General features: G+C 40.9%; 1 protein-coding gene across 6 annotated transcripts in view; it reads right to left on the minus strand.

Annotated features, from left to right (window-relative positions):
• Positions 1–18,961, minus strand: part of alpha-Cat (catenin alpha) — a 127,752-nt gene that overhangs the window by 83,476 nt on the left and 25,315 nt on the right. The window contains exon 1 of one of the 6 annotated variants that reach the window (XM_070102201.1): positions 11,784–11,911. The exons of the other annotated variants lie outside the window; for them this stretch is intronic. The gene's annotated coding sequence lies outside the window, so the exon portion shown is untranslated. Of the gene's footprint in view, positions 1–11,783; positions 11,912–18,961 lie in introns of those variants that run through there. 6 annotated transcript variants of the gene reach the window in all.

The raw sequence follows: 18,961 nt of genomic DNA on the forward strand, positions 1-18,961 counted from the left end.
GGGAGATCACTCAGAATCTTCGGTCTCGGGAAGTTTTCCTTGTGAATGAAATGTTGTACTGTTGGAAGGACATCCTATATGAATGGCTCTGCCGACATGCTGTTGAAGGTGGGGATGATGCTTCTATCTGATAAGAAATTATATATAAGCCTGTGGAAGGTCCAATTGTGGTCTGGAAGGTCGGCAAGTTTGAATATGAGGCCGTTATGCCACAGGCTATCAAAAGCTTTGTGTACATTCCTAGTTGCGATTAGGGCAAGATTGTCTTGTTTCTGCAGGCTGTCCACGGCATCGATGATACTGATGACGTGTTAAGTTCTTCGGTGGGTCCTGAACCCAAACTGTTTTTCAGTGAAGAGATGACTGAAATCATGAAGTAGCTCAGTATATTGGAGATGATTTTTTCAAAGACTTTGCCAGTGACTTCAAGTAAAGAGATAGGTCTGTAGTTCTCCAATTTATGCTTGTCTTTGTTGGGTTTTGCAATGAATATCATCCATGCTGTCTTAAGTGCTACGAAATATTGATGGTGATGGTATTGGTATCGGAATAAAATTATCTATAAGTATGCACGTGTTCATTTGTGTGTGCACGTGCATGTATGCACGTACGTGTGTGCATGTGCATGTATGCACGTACGTGTGTGCAGGTGCATGTGAGCGTTAGTGTACTCAATTACTTGTGGTTGTAGACGTGCTCGTGGGTGCGTGTGGCGGTAGAGAGGAGTGAGCGAGCTAGAGATTGGTAAAGGTGGCTCGAGAGTAATATGAATTACAATACTTTATGTACAGTATGACACTCGGACACATTACACTACAACAAAACTAAGTCAGGGTAAAGAACATTCCTAAACACTGATCCAAAATTCCCAACGTCCTATATTTTGTCATCTGCTTGTCATACACACAGAAATTCATCTTAAAGCAGATTCTCTACAACACAAATACATTTCTTAGGAAGACAATGCAGGTGAAGACAATGTACCGGAATGAGCAACGCCCAAACCCTCTCTCCTCCACTTCCGGCTGACCTCAGTAGCTCCATCCAAGTACTTGTTTGTGCCTCCTCCCAAACTCCTCACATACACGGTACATACTTTCATTAACTTGTATGTTCCCGAAGTCAACTACAGTTCTAAAAATTACAGAACCTCAAATGTAACTCGCAACTCTGGATTATTATTATATTCAGAGGGAAGCGCTAAACCCTGTAGAATGGGAGACAATCAGGTTCGAGCCAAAGAATAGGAAAACATATAAATTCCTTGGATCAAGACCCCTCACCAGCATCATGGAACCTCCCTTCAGGGGACAAACTGTGACAGGATTCTCTTGGGATGTAGGCTGCATGTACGAGCTAGTGGGGTGGGAGCATTCACAATTCATTCTCAAAGTCGTGTTCAGATTCACTGGCGCGGAGAAACTGTGTGCTAGTTTCATTACATCTCTCCGCACCTAGCAGTAAAAACAGGCACCTGGATATTAGCCGTTTGTGGGGTCACATCTGCTTTAAAAATGTTAGAAAACTGCAGTCGTGGGCACGAACAGCCTGATTAATCAGGCTAGCATCCAATACTTGGTCTGGGACCGGTACGCGGGGGCGGTGACCTCCGGAAGCAACAACTAATCTAACATGGTGTTGGGTAAAATTATTCGTGTAGCTCATGATGTTAATTAATAAACATATGAGTTACCTAGCTTTATATATAATATATATAATATATATATATATATATATATATATATATATATATATGTATATATATATTTTTTTATTATCACACTGGCCGATTCCCACCAAGGCAGGGTGGCCCGAAAAAGAAAAACTTTCACCATCATTCACTCCATCACTGTCTTGCCAGAAGGGTGCTTTACACTACAGTTTTTAAACTGCAACATTAACACCCCTCCTTCAGAGTGCAGGCACTGTACTTCTCATCTCCAGGACTCAAGTCCGGCCTGCCGGTTTCCCTGAATCCCTTCATAAATGTTATATATATATATATATATATATATATATATATATATATATATATATATATATATATATATATATATATATATATATATATATATATATATATATATATATATATATATATATATATATATATATATGGCGTGTCACTTAGCAAGCAAGAACTCATTTAAAATTAAGTCCTTTCTAAAATTTTCTCTTATACGATTAAAGATATATATTTTTTCATTTATGTTAATGTAAAAATTAATAATTTTGTACCAAAAGAACCTTAGAAAACTTACCTAGCCTTATTATAACAAGCGCAATTTAATTTAGCCTAATCCAACTAAATATATTTTAGATAAGTTTACAATAATTTAATAATAAACAAACACAATGAAATATATTTTTTCGTTAGGTTCAGAATGATTTTTACGAAATTACTGCATATACAAATTTTCGCCAGCCTTATTCAGCAAGAAGAGGGTTGCTATTTAAGCCAAAATCTCAAGTTTTACCTATTCGGCACGACAGTAATAGCCCAGATGCGTGGTTATCATTTTTGATCCTATTACACTTTTTTAATTTCCTATGTAGGAAAATTATAAATGCTTCATGAAGTCTGAACCTGACTGTCTTAACGCAACTGTTTACATTTATTCTCGACTCGGGACTGACATTTAATATTAGATGGGTACCTAGATTTGCAATATAGTGGATACATTTTGAGAGCCACTACAGTTTCTTGTTATTGAAACGTTAAAATATTGTCAGTCATCATAACTAAAAAAAACCTACATAATTAAAATAAACACTCGTGTTATAGTAATGTTGACTGTAAGAACCAAGTCGAATCTTAAGGCGTTTTTCAACGTTCACATCTGGTAGTAAAAGTTTGGTCATATTCTAATGGTTACAGTGGTACAGAAGTCTACATAGTTTGTGCTGTGGATGAGAAGGGTCTTATATTGTCCGTTATTAGGTTAGCATCTGAATAGCTTGATAAAAAAAAGTAGCCTTGACAAATTACGGCACAGCTGAAAAGATAACACCAGTAGCAGAAAGTGCCAACGTGTCCTACAGAATTATCAATGAAGACAAATGATTCACCACCATACTGATTAAATTCTTATCACCAATTCAAACTCTACGTCACTCTACCATTACTTTCCCCGCCTCACAATGTTGCTTATTCAGGTAGTATTAAAGGTGATCATATATTTTCATTCCCTATACAGTGTACTAATAGCTCCTTCCAGCAATTACTGCGACACAGCAAATGGATTTCATCTGAACTGCATGGTGAATCCTGACAAGAGGGAAAGGAGTAGTAGTGTTTCCAGATACGAGAGAATTACTTTAAACAAGTTTATTAAAAATAGTACATAACACCGACCACCTGATGGGTGATCGGTGTTATGTACTGAGATATCTAAGCGAACCGTCAATAAAGATACGCAAGTGCTGCACGTCCTACTTGTCTACTCAACACAAAGAGAATGAATCATATCTCTTAATCAATTTTGAGCACTCTACGGCCCGACCCCAGACAAGACAAGATTTCCCTGATGACTGTCTGATCAAGTCTTTTGTAAAGCTCAAGTGAATGAAGTAACATTTCTGAAAATAATTCCATACACTTTGCAGAAATGAGATATTCGGGGCAATTCATAAATGGTTAAATAACGCCTAAGACAAAGAAAATATTTAAATTCCTGACTGGAATTTTTAAAGTAAATCCTGTTTGAGGGAGTTAGCCTTAAAATAACAAAAACTGTTTTGGGAGAATATAATATAGTAGTTGCAAGTGCCTCAGAGAAATCCACTAATTTTAACCACTATCATCTGAGCAAGATCCGTCAAGGCCGCAAGCTACTAGTAATTTATTCCTTAAAATATGGCATTAATTAATTCACTGCATAAACTGCGAAAGAAAACGTCTCTTGCTGTACACACCGCTGATGCAGAGCAGCAGAATTAAGATCAGTCATGAGAACTGGGCTGCAACGCGAGTGATTCAGAGTTACAGAGAAAGGGCCACCATGACTGATACGAAAATTGCAGTAATCATCAGATCCCGCATGAAGACTCTTTGCTTCCCGCAGAGTTGTCGGTATTACTTGCACTCGATGCCCTTATTCGATACCTTAATTATAAATGATTTTATAGCATTTCTAATTGCTCTTAAGTTCTTAGTGCATTTTTTTACACCACTGAATACACAAACTAGAAGTTATCCTACTTCAGCTCATATTCAAGCCCAGTCCTAACTAAAGTGTATCATCCTGTAGGAAGCGACCCACAACAGTTGACATTTCACTCGTAGTGAACTTTGTTTCAAGTCCTGCATACAACGCCAAAATCCCATCTTAGATTCAAACGCAGCGGGAAAGAATATAGTTGATTTGTTATGGAAGAAAACTAAGTACGTCTGCAATGTGTCTATCCTATAATATATGAAAGTTACAAGGTGGGAACAAATGCTAGTTATGCTTCCCTGCTATACCTCATCGCTTAAAATGGGTTATATACACGAAGCAAAAAGGATATCGTCAAGCATTCAACTATGGGTTCATTAGCTACGACAGCTTCAAAGATTTCCTTCCAGCAAGAACGAGGAATCTAATTTAGATGGGATTGGTGGATTAAGTATGGATGGTGAGGTACGTTAAGAATGGTGCTGTATCCTATTAGTACTGTAGTTTGGTCCCGCTCAGTAGTTATTTTACTAGAGGTGATGTGCAATGCCCCTTGGTTCAGTTCTCTGGAAAACAGCTGCCTCGAGTGGGGAGTTTTGAATCAAGTGTGAGAGTAATGGTGGTTGGGGATTTCAATGCTAAAGTGGGTAAAAATGTTATGGAGGGAGTAGTAGGTAATTTTGGGGTGCCAGGGGTAAATGTAAATGGGGAGCCTTTAATTGAGCTATGTGTAGAAAGAGATTTGGTAATAAGTAATACATATTTTATGAAAAAGAGGATAAATAAATATACAAGGTATGATGTAGCACGTAATGAAAGTAGTTTGTTAGATTATGTATTGGTGGATAAAAGGTTGATGGGTAGGCTCCAGGATGTACATGTTTATAGAGGGGCAACTGATATATCGGATCATTATTTAGTTGTAGCTACAGTTAGAGTAAGAGGTAGATGGGAAAAGAGGAAGGTGGCAACAACAAGTAAGAGGGAGGTGAAAGTGTATAAACTAAGGGAGGAGGAAGTTCGGGCGAGATATAAGCGACTATTGGCAGAAAGGTGGGCTAGTGCAAAGATGAGTAGTGGGGGGGTTGAAGAGGGTTGGAATAGTTTTAAAAATGCAGTATTAGAATGTGGGGCAGAAGTTTGTGGTTATAGGAGGGTGGGGGCAGGAGGAAAGAGGAGTGATTGGTGGAATGATGAAGTAAAGGGTGTGATAAAAGAGAAAAAGGTAGCTTACGAGAGGTTTTTACAAAGCAGAAGTGTTATAAGAAGAGCAGAGTATATGGAGAGTAAAAGAAAGGTGAAGAGAGTGGTGAGAGAGTGCAAAAGGAGAGCAGATGAAAGAGTGGGAGAGGCACTGTCAAGAAATTTTAATGAAAATAAGAAAAAATTTTGGAGGGAGTTAAACAAGTTAAGAAAGCCTAGGGAAAGTATGGATTTGTCAGTTAAAAACAGAGTAGGGGAGTTAGTAGATGGGGAGAGGGAGGTATTAGGTAGATGGCGAGAATATTTTGAGGAACTTTTAAATGTTAAGGAAGAAAGGGAGGCGGTAATTTCATGCACTGGCCAGGGAGGTATACCATTTTTTAGGAGTGAAGAAGAGCAGAATGTAAGTGTGGTGGAGGTACGTGAGGCATTACGTAGAATGAAAGGGGGTAAAGCAGCTGGAACTGATGGGATCATGACAGAAATGTTAAAAGCAGGGGGGGATATAGTGTTGGAGTGGTTGGTACTTTTGTTTAATAAATGTATGAAAGAGGGGAAGGTACCTAGGGATTGGCGGAGAGCATGTATAGTCCCTTTATATAAAGGGAAAGGGGACAAAAGAGATTGTAAAAATTATAGAGGAATAAGTTTACTGAGTATACCAGGAAAAGTATACGGTAGGGTTATAATTGAAAGAATTAGAGGCAAGACAGAATGTAGAATTGCGGACGAGCAAGGAGGTTTCAGAGTGGGTAGGGGATGTGTAGATCAAGTGTTTACATTGAAGCATATATGTGAACAGTATTTAGATAAAGGTAGGGAAGTTTTTATTGCATTTATGGATTTAGAAAAGGCATATGATAGAGTGGATAGAGGAGCAATGTGGCAGATGTTGCAAGTATATGGAATAGGTGGTAAGTTACTAAATGCTGTAAAGAGTTTTTATGAGGATAGTGAGGCTCAGGTTAGGGTGTGTAGAAGAGAGGGAGAATACTTCCCGGTAAAAGTAGGTCTTAGACAGGGATGTGTAATGTCACCATGGTTGTTTAATATATTTATAGATGGGGTTGTAAAAGAAGTAAACGCTAGGGTGTTCGGGAGAGGGGTGGGATTAAATTATGGGGAATCAAATTTAAAATGGGAATTGACACAGTTACTTTTTGCTGATGATACTGTGCTTATGGGAGATTCTAAAAAAAAATTGCAAAGGTTAGTGGATGAGTTTGAGAATGTGTGTAAAGGTAGAAAGTTGAAAATGAACATAGAAAAGAGTAAGGTGATGAGGGTATCAAATGAATTAGATAAAGAAAAATTGGATATCAAATTGGGGAGGAGGAGTATGGAAGAAGTGAATGTTTTCAGATACTTGGGAGTTGACGTGTCGGCGGATGGATTTATGAAGGATGAGGTTAATCATAGAATTGATGAGGGAAAAAAGGTGAGTGGTGCGTTGAGGTATATGTGGAGTCAAAAAACGTTATCTATGGAGGCAAAGAAGGGAATGTATGAAAGTATAGTAGTACCAACACTCTTATATGGATGTGAAGCTTGGGTGGTAAATGCAGCAGCGAGGAGACGGTTGGAGGCAGTGGAGATGTCCTGTCTAAGGGCAATGTGTGGTGTAAATATTATGCAGAAAATTCGGAGTGTGGAAATTAGGAGGTGGTGTGGAGTTAATAAAAGCATTAGTCAGAGGGCAGAAGAGGGGTTGTTGAGGTGGTTTGGTCATTTAGAGAGAATGGATCAAAGTAGAATGACATGGAAAGCATATAAATCTATAGGGGAAGGAAAGAGGGGTAGGGGTCGTCCTCGAAAGGGTTGGAAAGAGGGGGTAAAGGAGGTTTTGTGGGTGAGGGGCTTGGACTTCCAGCAAGCGTGCATGAGCGTGTTAGATAGGAGTGAATGGAGACGAATGATACTTGGGACCTGACGATCTGTTGGAGTGTGAGCAGGGTAATATTTAGTGAAGGGATTCAGGGAAACCGGTTATTTTCATATAGTCGGACTTGAGTCCTGGAAATGGGAAGTACAATGCCTGCACTTTAAAGGAGGGGTTTGGGATATTGGCAGTTTGGAGGGATATGTTGTGTATCTCTATACGTATATGCTTCTAAACTGTTATATTCTGAGCACCTCTGCAAAAGCAGTGATAATGTGTGAGTGTGGTGAAAGTGTTGAATGATGATGAAAGTATTTTCTTTTTGGGGATTTTCTTTCTTTTTTTTTGGGTCACCCTGCCTCGGTGGGAGACGACCGACTTGTTGAAAAAAAAAAAATATGTATAATACATATATATATATATATATATATATATATATATATATATATATATACATAATATATATATATATATATATATATATATATATATATATATTGAGGTCATGGGGGGAGGGGAAGGGGGAGAGAGAGAGAGTAGGGGAGAGAGAGAGAGAGGGGGGCTCCTCTACAGAAGGCGAAGAATCACTGAACTCCTCAAGAATGCTAGATTATCTGAAACATGGAAGGAAGCGTTAACCAGGGAAGTGGAAAATAATGAGCTTAAATTAAAGGACTCATACAGAATCCAGGAAATACAAGAGGAGCTAAAAGCGATTAGTGAAATTGAAAGAAATTTCAAATATTTCTTTTCATATGCCAAAAACAAGGCAAAAACCATATCTAGTATAGGGCCCCTGCTCAGACAAGACGGATCCTACACGGATGACAACAAATAAATGAGTGAGATACTGAACTCTCAATATGTTTAGCGAGCCACTAATCAGTCTAAAGATAGACAATCCAAATATTTTTTTCATGAATGAGCCTCAAATGTATGCCAAACTTCTGACATAACCATAAATCCACTAGACTGTGAGAAAGTCATTGATAACATGCCCATGCACTCAGCCCCAGGCCCAGACTCGTAGAACTCTAGGTATGCTATGGATAAGGAGCATAGACACAGGTGAGATTCCACAGCCACTAAAAAACGATGGATATAGCCCCCACTCCATAAAGGTGGCAGCAAAGCAATAGCTAAGACCTATAGATCACATCATAAAAATCTTTGAAAGAGTTCTAAGAAGCAGGATTGCAAACCTCTTGGACTCCCAACCATTGCACAATCCAGGGCAACATGGGTTCAGAGCTGGTCGCTCCTACCTCTCGCAACTACTTGGATACACTAGAAAACAAACAAAATGCGGATGTAGTATACACAGATTTTGCAAAAGCCTTTGAAATGTGCGATCATGGTGTAATAGCACACAAAATGCGTGCTAACGGGATAACTGGCAAAGTAGACAGATCTTCAACTTTCTAACCAATCGAACACAGAGCAGTGGTAAACAGAGTTAAATCGGAAGCTGCCATAGAGCTCTGTTCCACAAGGCACAGTACTCGCCCATATCCTGTTCCTCATCCTCATATCAGACATAGATGGAGATGTAAACCATCATCTTTTTGCAGATGATACTAGGATCTGCATGAGTGTGTCATCCATTTAGGACACAGCAAATCTCCAAGAAGATATAAACCATTTTTTCCAATGGGCAACGGAGAACAATATGATGTTCAATGAAGGCAAATTCCAACTACTCCGTTATGGAAAACTGGAGGAAATAATAGGTAGATCTGAGTATACTGCAAACTCTAATCACACAACAGAGCGGAATAGTAATGTGAAGGACCTGGGAGTGGTAATGTCTGAGGAGCTCACCTTCAAGGATTACAACAGTGCCACTATCACATCTGCGAGAAAACTGATAGGATGGATAATGAGAACATTGAAGACAAGAGATGCCAACCAATGATGATCCTTTTTAAATCACTTGTTCTCTCAATTTCAAGGCAGGTGAAATTGCAGATCTAAAGAATGTAGAGAACCTTTACTGCACATATAAGTTCCATCAAACACCTTAACTACTGGGAACACTTGGAAGCACATGACTTGTACTCACTGGAGCGCAGGCGAGAGATACATTATAATCTACACCTGGAAGATCCAGGAAGGACTGGTCACTAATTTGCACACAAAAATCACTCACTACGAAAGCAAAAAACTTGGCAGGCAATGCAACATACCCCCAGTGAAAAGCAGGGGCACCATTAGGACACTACGAGAAAACATAATAAGACTGTTCAACAGCCTCCCACCAGCCATAAGGGGAATTACCAATAGGCCCCTGGTTGTCTTCAAGAGGGAGCTGGACAGATACCTAGTTAGTGCCGGATCAGCCGGGCTGTGGTTCGTACGTTTGACTACGTGCGGCCAGCAGTAACAGCCTGGTTGATCAGGCCCTGATCTACCAGGAGCCCTGGTCATGGACCAGGCCGCGGGGGCATTGATCCCCGAAATACCCTCCAGGTAAACTCCAGGCAGGCTGGAACACCATTACATGGTCAGCGATGCTCCTGCAAACCCATCCATCTTCCTGTTCAATACTATCACCGTCAACTGTCGGTGGGGAAAAGCTCGGTATGTTACGCCAGGTTTAAAACAGTTCAGCTTGGCACGGTACTGAACGGCACGGCAACCACTTGCATGATATGATCAGACATAAATCACATGTTTATCATCTACCATTATCCTCCCGAGGTGAGAGACTCGATCGTTTATACTGGATTAATTGTACAGTCTATGCAAGAATATGCCTGGTGTAATTCACAGGCAATCTGGGTATATATACTGAACACACATGTATCATTCATTGTACATACTGGAAGTATCATTAACCCCTATTTTAGGGATTAAAGTATTCTTACTATTCATGTACAGATGAACATCATCTTTAACGACCCACGTAAAGTCGATAAGGTTTAAACTCAAGTAACGACGTTGGCGACATTATCGAGGGAGAGGGATGAGCTGGAGAGTGTTACTTCCGCCAGGGAGCATCGACAGCTGGGAGCCTCAGGCAACTCCTGCCTTCCCATCCACCCCTGACATACCACAAGGATGACGTCAACACCTACCACATCCTACTCCAGGAAACCAGGACTTATATACATATGTCATCACCCACCTTCACAGGAGTATAAATGCCTTTTAAGTTAAGCAATGTTATATGTAACATTCTCAAGTATATAATGAAAATAATTTTTAAAATTTTAGGTAATCTTAGGTTAAATCTAGATAATTTACTATGGTACAAATGTATTTCTAATAATGGTTTATTGTAACCATTATATAAATGTATAACAGTCTGTTCAACTATATGAAGTAAATCTGAATAAAAATTATCTTGTCTTCAAGGCAGTGCTGTTGACGTAATCATTCCATAATCATATTGGAATTCCTTTGACATAACACTTGACCAGCAGACTTTAAACACTATCAACAGTTAATTAACAATAAGTCTATATAAATGCGAGCTCGTGTTAACCCCCCGCCCCGTCAATCATGGAGGCCAACTATTGCGGTATCTCGTCACAGTTATTCTGGGAGAGTAAATCTCCATGCCGCTAGACGAGTGTTGGGTTCACCCACCACCGCAACAGCAACACACCTAGCAGGACACCGCCTCATATACCCTTGTAACTGGCAAATATGGAAAAATGTCTATTCTATTTGAGGTAGTTATGTAAACTGTTAAACTTGCCTTAAGTTTTCACGATATATAGCGTCCTTCTACAAGTGAGGGATCAGCTGGGTTGTGATGGCTATGTTGGCCTGGGGTTCGCTAGCACAACAGCCTGGTTGATCAGGTCGGGCTGCGGGGGTGAAAGAGCCCTCGAAACCGGTCACGGGTACGTTTTGCATAACATGATCAACTGTCTTGCCGACACACTGGAGGGGGTTTCGGGGTCAACGCCCCCGCGGCCCAATTCATGCAGCGTTAACTTGAAAATTTCATTCGCAATGAAATGTTAAAAATTTTTTAAAACAATCACAATGACAAACAAAATCTGTAAGTACTCTCTTCCCAAGGAACACCAGAGACACACACAAATAACACAAATAAGTCACAATGTGGCTTTGTAAATGGTTCAAGTCGGACCGAAACGTCATCTTAAGCTCCTCTTCTATGTGCGGGTTGTGCATCGTTCCAGTTTTGTTATTAACCATCAGAGACAAGAAAAAACACAGGTAGAATGACCCATAGAGTCCTTGGGACGAAAGTATTGAAGACTATATTGTAAGGATCAGACACAAAGATGGAAGCTCACACGAGTCACTGACGTATAGGAAATACTACTTAATTCTCAGGCTGGCTGAGAAGTAGAATGAGCTGGATAAATGGGAGGCAAATTAAATACAGATTCAAGAGTAGGTACGATACATATAAAGCCAGTCGAAGTAGTTGAAAATGGAGGAGTGTCAAGAGATGATACTCAACCCTCATAAACACAAATCAATGAGTACATGCGTACAGGTACCAACACACCACAATATTACAGAGCACAATACGGCTAAGTCACATGCACTACTCCCTCTTTCACCTGCAGCCATTAATTCCTTCAATGAGATTCCCCAGGTGTAAACGCTACTAGTGACGTATGCAGCTGACGACACACATGAATGAAATTCCGTATTGAACTGTGCGTGGTACGCTCATCCATCGCCAACTCGCGCACCTGTAGGGGGGCTCCGCTTGCAATCAGGATCTCGTTATCAATTATCAATGTCAGGTATAGATACACCCACACAATTTCCACACATTATACGTAATAGGTTTTTTATACAGCAACCATCCAGGGAGGTGTCATAATTATGAAACGGAAGCCTATTAAACAGTTAGTACTCTAAAAATGTTGGTAAAGTTACCGACAATGTGTTAAGTAAAAGGACACAAGTGCCACTAATGCAACATTTTATTGGGGTAACGTTTCGCTCTCCAGGAGCTTTGTCAAGCCGTTCGTAACGGCTTGACAAAGCTCCTGGAGGGCGAAACCTTGCCACAACAAAATGTCGCATTAGTGGCACTTGTGTTCTTTTACCTAACAATAGTTTGTACTCTGGTTGGATTGTTTCTATCTTAATAACATTCAGCTACTAAGACAGTATAGAACTTCATAAAAGCTATCTGCAACCGGATCGTGGAAACGGTGATCCAAATAATCATTAACATACAAGAAGAGATTAGTATCGCTGTCCGTGACAGTCACCAAAACGCAAACTCCAGCAGAAGACAGTTTCCTTGTGCGTCCCAGAGTGACCCAGTTCCTGCAGGCGCATCGACCACACGCTAAGTAAAGCTTCTTATATGATATATAATGCAGTAAAAACTAGAGGGGAGAGTGAGCCACGTTGGTCGCGTGCCTCAGCAGCTGGACCACCACACGTGAGTCTCGCACACAACCCACTTAAAAAAAAAAACTGGGTATTCATGGAAAATCTATTTTTATCTGAAATATGCGTCGATGTGTCGTGGTATAACTAACCAGTTCCATACCATCAGGAAAACACAAGCTGGCCATCCTGTACTTGAAACTGAACACTGTCTCAAAAACCAGACCCCAAACATGATTTTGCTCTGTATTTTGAATCTAAGACACCTTAAAAAGATGCATTATCGTGGTAGCAGGAAACGTCCCAGTAATAGTACAGATGATCAATTAAACACAAATATACTACTGTTACAATTTCGCATTAAGAGAGCACTTCAGAGAACCAAGCAAACAGTGAAAGTGCAATTAATCATAAATCTACAAATACCTGTCTGTTACGAAACACAGCGGAGTTAAAGATGTCAAATTCAGACAACCAAATAGAAGTCGACTTGTATATGAACACCAGACTCGGACAGTGTCACACACGTCTTTGTTTTCCAGAGCAAAGTGAACTACTCTACCTGCAATAAGTGCCAGATCAGCCACTTTAATCGATCAACAGTCTTACCTCAAACCGCGCTGCGAGGACAGAACAACTCTCGAAACTTATCACAGGTATGTTTAATGTAAAGTTTTCACAAAATTAATTTTCAACAATAAAAATATTGAGTGGTAATAAATAATGAGCTTGCGTAAATCTGAAGGGAAGGTAGTACGAGTATCATGAATTTAAACACTGCCTCGAGAGGAAGAGCTTAATGGCACTATACACGCTACAGACTTGTACTATTAGGGAAAAACAGATTTTAGTTTAATATGTCTATTATGCACCCAATACCCATCCTGTGGGCGGCAATCAAAGGATGATGTATTTAAATTAGAAAGGCCCACGTTCCTCTCTACAGGCAGTGAAAGAAGCTACAGATCTCAGAGACCTTTCTTAAGAACGACACTTAAAATACAATACGTGCCGGTGATATACTTCTAACCGGTTTCTGTGGTTTATCTCCCCTAGCCACCGGCGTGAAGCCAGGCTTCCCTGGTCTGAATGTCTGTTTAACCAGGCTGTTTGTGTTAGCGCCCCGCTGCCCCCCCCCCACAACCATCACAACTTAGTTGGTCTGGCACTTAGGTAGTGGTTTAGTTTTATCTTGAGATTTCAACCAACATCATATTTCTCAAAAGAAGAAACAGAAACACTGGTTAGAGAAAAAGAGCGTCTAGCTCTACGTGAAAGTCAAATACAGTGACCACGGGAGAAAACCTAAAAAAAAAAAAAAAAAAAAAAAAAAAAAAAAAAAAAAAAAAAAAAAAAAAAAAAAAAAAAAAAATGTAAATTCTAAAGCAAAACTGATTTTTTGATTGTTTTTCTGCGTAAGGAATATAAAAGTTTCACTGATGTTGACAAAAGAAATGATAGAAATACTAGGGAAAGTGTCTAATGACATTCTTAAAAGACACGAGGTGCTAATCTTTAGAATGAAGTGCCAACCTGAAGAACCAGAGATGTCACTCTGAAGGACCAGAGATGTCACTCTGAAGGACCAAAAGTAAACCTTTAATGAGTTTCCAGTTTTCCTACTCCCGCAACCCAGCCTTGGGCTTGACTTGATAATTTAGATAAGAGTGATAATTAAAAAAAAAAAAGGCAATCTTGAAAGACCATATGTTCCAACCCTGCATACCAGAGGTGCTAACTTTAAAGATCAGGTTGCAGGAGGCTAAGCAGTGAAGGTAACCGAGGTAACACGTGTACCTTTAAGGAAGAATAAGTCACAACAGCGTAGCTGGAATAACCCACTATTAACCCACAATTTGTAAACATTAAATGACAGTTTCTAGTTCGTCCTGGATCGTTATCACGTCGGGTTGTGGCTTGATAATTGTCTAAGACGGACCGAAACGTCTAAAGTTTCCTCTGAAACTATGGGTTAGTGGTGATGGATTAATGGTGAACGTGCACTTTTAATTAGACAAGTCATTAGCCCCGATGTGCTCTTGCTCTATAGAATCACTAGCTTCGTTCCAACTTACAGCTAAGGTCAATCACCATTATACCACTAGCCTAGTTCCAACTTATAGCTAAGGTCAACCACCATCATAGAAGGGACGTATCACATATGAAATTGACACCAAAACTTACTTGAGGTCAAAGGTCATGAGCACAATTCCCTAAGCCGATACGCAAGAAACGCTTATGAACGAATATAAGAGTAAATAATAATTATCCCTTTCAGCAGATGAAATTTTAAGATTTTTTCTGTAAAATAATTAAAGGAAAATTAACTAATGGAGGGGGAGGAACTCGCAACTGTGAGAGGAAACTCGCGATGGAGATGAAGAGTTAGACATGTGCAACATCTGGGTATCTTTATTGTAGACATTTCGCCATCCAGTTGCTTTATCAATACTAATTCAAGGACTTAACTGGAAGACACTAGAACTATAACGAAGCATTGTATCCACAATAAATATAGCGTACCATACACGTACAAGTGATAAAGGAAAACTCAAGAGGGATAGAGAATCCAGGACTGGGAAAATAAAACTCAGGATGGGGGAAGGGTAGGAACACTGAAGATGGGCAGAGAAGATGAAAGATTCACCAGGAGACTCAGGATAAGAGAAGGGCGAGGATCACTGAAGATGGCCAGATAAGATGACTCACCAGGGAACCTTAGTATAAATCTGAAAGCACGAATGCAAGATATATTTACGAGGATCCTTCCTTTAAACATTATAAATGGACAGGGATCATAAAATCAAGCTCTAAATACACAATTCTGATGATAACCAAGAAACAGAATACTGTCGACGTCAATTACGAAAAGACAATACCCTGCAGTATTGGATAAAACCAATACTGCAGGGTTTAGGAGTCGCTTCCCAAGGGTTCCAGCCCCACCCGTTCTGTGAACGTTTCTCTTTATGTAGAGCTTTATCACGTCTGTTTGATAAAGCCCTACATAAAGCGAAACGTCACAGAAGTGAAAACGAGAGTAGGGACAGCAAGTGTCAGAAGAGACGAAGACCCCCCTCCCCTCTTCCCAAGGCAAGACTGCATAAGTCATCAAAAAAGAAGACATACAACACTCCCCCACCTGGGGAGCCAATGCCGGGTCACCTCATGGAAAATACCCTGACCGAGACCATACCCTGCGAACCACTTCGAATTTGAGCTCTTCACAAAAGCTTGTTCTGCACCAGAGCAAGCGAAAGAAAGAAGTGTTGCCCTAACACTTTCCGTATCCTCGGTTGTCAGCAACACTATCATAAACCCGATAAGGTGGTGAGGTACGAACCAGTTAGCATCTTTGTATGACAAGTAAACTCACAAGTGGCGCACAAATAAAGGTACATACAAGGTGTTAACTATGTGGCTCACAACGACACCGAAAGACAGAGACAGACAGAAAGACAGAGACAGACAGACACACGTGCTTAGTCCCAGAGCAGCTGAGGAGTGTGAGCTATGAGTTATGACTCGAGATGAACTTAATGACAGAAGGACTAGAGATGACATGATTATGACGCACAAAATACTTAGAGGAATTGAAAAGATGGATAGGGAAGAGTGTTTGTGAGGCAGATTTCAGGTACACGTGGTCACAGCTGAAAATTAAAAATACAGATGTTAGAAAATGTTAGGAAACACTTCATCAGCTTTACAGTGGCCAGGAAGTGGTACGACCTAGACAGCGAAGTGATAGAGGCAGAATCCATATACAGCTTTAAAAATAGATATGATAGGGCTCGCGTAGCCAAGAATGTGAACCCAGTAGCGGCTAGCGGAGAACCGGGGCCAAGAACAGAGACCCAACCCCTGCGACTACAAATAGGCAAGTACAAATAGGTGACTACTGGGTGTAATTCTGTAAAGGTTGCTGGTGAGTGGTACTGAGGTGTCACCACCTAGGGGAGGGGGGGGGGCACTAATCGATGCTCGCTCAGCATGCCTAAACAATGACATTTGCAAAGCCTGCTGACATATCACTTTAGCAAAGACCAGTTATCAAACATAACAGATGTGTTGTCATCATGATAACTATATAAACCACTGTTAGTACTACATCACTACATGTTTTATTAATATACATGCAGACAGCAAAGTGGTAGTCAACCAGTATAGTAGACTCTTCCTAAGTCCAAAGGTTGGCACGAGAACAAGCCCAGTGTCTACCCAACACTCCGAATACGCTCGCCAGCTGCCCTGTTGGCATACATTATATCCCTGGAATAACGGTAAACTGCTGGTATAGGTCTATACTTGCGCATCTACTCTGGCTGATACCTACATCTCAATTAGTGCTGATCAGCAGGGTAGTGATGCTAATCACAGGAAGATCACAAGCTCAACAAGTAAGGAGATTTGGCCCATCAGTACCACTTCGTCCCAATGCGATCAGAGACCCTTGGCTCTTGAGGAAAGCATGACATAGGACTCCTAAAAGAGCTGGGTTCCAGGCTCATCGAAACCAGAGACCCGAAGTCCGCCACTTTTCTCTTCCAGTGCTTCAGTGTGGCAATTCAGAGGGTGTACCTGCTCTATCTTCGGATCCGACCGGAGTCTGAGCTCGAGAAACTACACAACTTAAGATTTTCCTTATTCTTTACAATTCTGCACAAGTAAATTACTAAAATACTGTATTTATCAATATGTAATCATATGTTCCATTGTATCATTCAAATAAAGGTGTTACCAATATCCACACAAATTTACATAGGGGTTGGTGGGTGAAAAAAAATACTCAAACAGTTCCTGGGAGAAATCTCTTGAATATCCCTTGAAGTATGTTTATTCTCTTCTCTGAGGGTGAGGGTACCTAATTAGCACTAGAGGTGGGGGGATGAAGAGAGGAGAAAGGGGAAGGAAGGAGAGAGAGAGAGAGAGAGAGAGAGAGAGAGAGAGAGAGAGAGAGAGAGAGAGAGAGAGAGAGAGAGAGAGAGAGAGAGAGAGAGAGAGAGAGAGAGAGAGAGAGAGAGAAAGGGGGAGAGATTAAGCACCTATTGGTATATATCCTATATTTCATTTACAGTATACAACATCATAATGCAGTGAAAGGCATCAATTATATACGAGTTTTGCCCTGTATGAATTAAGTGACATTAAGAGCAGGAGTGGTAGTCTCCAGTCGGGAGAAACCGGCACCTTTGACAGCCCTTCACCCAACCACCTACTCAGATTAGTGTGTGATTGTGAATGGTTCGCTTCACGATAACGAGCCAACTTTTCACATCCAACTCCCACCAGTCGCTCTGGGAAAAAAGTTCAACGATTTTTTTCAGGAATGTTCAACGTGGCGCGTCAGAAGAGCAGGGATCAAGTTGCCTCTTGGTTATTACTACTAGACAGAGCACCAAAATACGCAAGGTAGATTTTTTTTTATTTTCGTCGCAAAACGTGTTTGTTATACAATGACCCCTTCACTGGCTCCTCAGACGAGTGGTGCCTACCGGTTTAAAAGTGGAGGTACCATTAAAAGTTCTTATAGCTCGTAGTTCGGGTGCAGGTGACTCCAGCCTGGTGTCTGGGGTGCAGGTGACTCCAGCCTGGTGTCTGGGGTGCAGGTGACTCCAGCCTGGTGTCTGGGGTGCAGGTGACTCCAGCCTGGTGTCTGGGGTGCAGGTGACTCCAGCCTGGTGTCTGGGGTGCAGGTGACTCCAGCCTGGTGTCTGGGGTGCAGGTGACTCCAGCCTGGTGTCTGGGGTGCAGGTGACTCCAGCCTGGTGTCTGGGGGTGCAGGTGACTCCAGCCTGGTGTCTGGGGGTGCAAGTAACAACAGCTTGGTGTCTGGGGGTGCAAGTAACAACAGCTTGGTGTCTGGGATTGCAAGTAACAACAGCTTGGTGTCTGGGAGTGCAGGTAACAACAGCTTAGTGTCTGGGATGCAGATACCAAGCTGTGTGTGTGTGTATATAATATATATATATATAATATATATATATATATATATATATATATATATATATATATATATATATATATATATATATATATATATGTGTGTGTGTGTGTGTGTGTGTGTGTGTGTGTGTGTGTGTGTGTGTGTGTGTGTGTGTGTGTGTGTGTGTGTGTGTGTGCGCGCGCAAAACAATCACGGGGGAGCCGAATGATAGCTCTAGGCCTTTCGTGTTGCAATCAAAACATCAGGAGCTTGCATTGTTGCAGAAAAGATGAGGAGGTCCAAGCAAATACTATCACAGGGAGCGCACTTGCTGCAAAGGCGCTCCCTGTGATCGTATTTGCATCTTGCATTTTAGCGATTTTTGCGTTCGCGCGCGCGCGCGTGTGTGTGTGTGTGTGTGTGTGTGTGTGTGTGTGTGTGTGTGTGTGTGTGTGTGTGTGT

The sequence above is a fragment of the Cherax quadricarinatus genome, chromosome 80 (genome assembly GCF_038502225.1).
Source record: "Cherax quadricarinatus isolate ZL_2023a chromosome 80, ASM3850222v1, whole genome shotgun sequence".
NCBI lineage: Eukaryota > Metazoa > Arthropoda > Malacostraca > Decapoda > Parastacidae > Cherax > Cherax quadricarinatus.